This window comes from Arachis hypogaea, chromosome 17, assembly GCF_003086295.3.
Source record: "Arachis hypogaea cultivar Tifrunner chromosome 17, arahy.Tifrunner.gnm2.J5K5, whole genome shotgun sequence".
NCBI lineage: Eukaryota > Viridiplantae > Streptophyta > Magnoliopsida > Fabales > Fabaceae > Arachis > Arachis hypogaea.
In genome coordinates, this window is record NC_092052.1 from 20,229,331 (window position 1) to 20,231,443 (window position 2,113).

A 2,113-nucleotide genomic window follows, 5' to 3' on the forward strand; every position below is an offset into this window, starting at 1 on the left:
AGAAAATGAAATTATGTTGTTAACTATAGTTTTTATTCTGCTAATAATAAATATTTTTTTGGTGACTTAAATAAACTAAATAAAAAAAATAAGAAAAATAAAAGAACTGTTTAAATAGAAAGACAGTCCTATTTAAGATTATTCTTAAATTCTTCTTAAGGAGAAGGAAACTTCACATGATGAAGTTGTAAACTCATCGCTATTTTTACCATGGTGTCTGCCACCGTGTTTGCATATCTCATAATCAAACGAAAATCAACACGTCAATTCCAATGCATTATATCCCTTATTTTGAGTACCAATGGCCAAAACCATCTTGGTGATTAGTAACAAGATTAAACACTTCCATACAATCCGTCTTACAAATAACATCTCGTTGACACATATCACAAACTAAAAGATATCCTCTCCAAATAGCAAACAATTCCCTTTTAAGAATACTATTACTCCAATCATTCCCAAACTCCCCCCTTTGCCAACTCCCATTACAATCTCTAATAACGCAAGCAAAACTAATACTTTCACCCGAACCAGGATAACTAGCATCACAATTAATCTTGAAAGCACCAATGGATGGGGAATTCCAAAAACCATTTAGAATAGAGAGAAGTGACATACGTTATAATTCAAAAATATTTCTAAACTCCTTTTCTGAAACTAATGTCAGACAAATCACTTTTTCCGGAGACCAAGTCTCATGAGGATTAAAGATGTCATTATTCCTTACTCGCCATATCCATCAAAGTCCCGAAAAGAACCTGAACGGATGCTTTCTTCTATGATACAAGATCCAATTCTTTAAATCCAGAGGATGACAAGAAATATCCAACCTATGCCATACAATCTGAGCTTTTGGACAATCTCGAATACAATGTAAAATTGATTCCTGGCTAGAAAGACATCTTAGGCACCTATCTGATGATGACATCCCTCTTCTGAAGCGAAAACTTGCAGTCGGAAGAGCTTCCTTAAGACATAGCCAAGTAAAAAACTTGCACTTTTCCGGAACAAGTTGGCGCCAAAGCCAAAGCCAACTCTCGCACTCCGCCCAACTAAGCAGCTGCTTACACAACCACAAGTAACTATTGCGTGAGTCATAGACTTTGGCAGCAGACCCAGACCAATACCAATTCACTTCCGGACTTGTTTGCACATTTGGATTGTAAGAAAGAATATTATCTTTCAGATTTTGAGATAAAAAAGAATAAAGAGTATCCAAATGCCACCTACCAACTAACCAGATATCCAATATCTGGAGGTTCAAATCAGAAATGTGAACATAATCCATCTCATTAGATAATTGCCCTTCTCTCCTCCAGTTAGAAAACCAAAAATTTTGATTCAAATCTCCAATACACCAAGCAAACCCATCCTTCAACACTTTCCAAGCCTTGCAAAGACTCCTCCAAATGGGAGAGCCCTTGTTCTTAGAAAAACCAAAACAGTCATATAGAGATGATTGGTATTTGGCATCCAACAATTGGACCCATAACTTGTTTGGTTAGAAAAAAGTCCAAACTAGCTTCCCAAGAAGAGCAATATTCACATAATAAGGATCTCCAATCCCCAAACCTCCATTTTTTTGGAGTAACCAGTACCTTCCAACTAACAAGATTCAATCCTCTTCCATCAACTTGTCCTTTCCAAAGAAAATTTCTCATCATAGACTCCAATTTACTAATGATTCCTTTGGAAAAAATAGAGACCTGCATCTGATACGTGGGAATAGCAGCTGCAACGGAATTAACCAAGCAGAGTCTACCAGTCCGATTGAGTAAACTCCTTTTCCAACTTACTAGTCTACCCCGAATCTTATCCAGGACACTATTGAAAGCTGAACAAGTCACCCTAGAATGACTAAGGATAACCCCAAGATACTTGCTCAAGTCCTGGACAAATTTGATAGAGAACACCCCAGTGAAAACCTCTTTCCTTGTTGTAGAGACATTCTTGGAGCAAAGTGCTTTAGACTTCTCGACATTTACCTTCATCCCAAATACTTTGCAAAATATCTCTAAAACCAACATCACATTTTGCACTTGTTTCTTTGTAACTTTACAGAATAAAAGCAAGTCATCCGCAAACATTAAGTGGGATATTCTTGGTCCCCCTC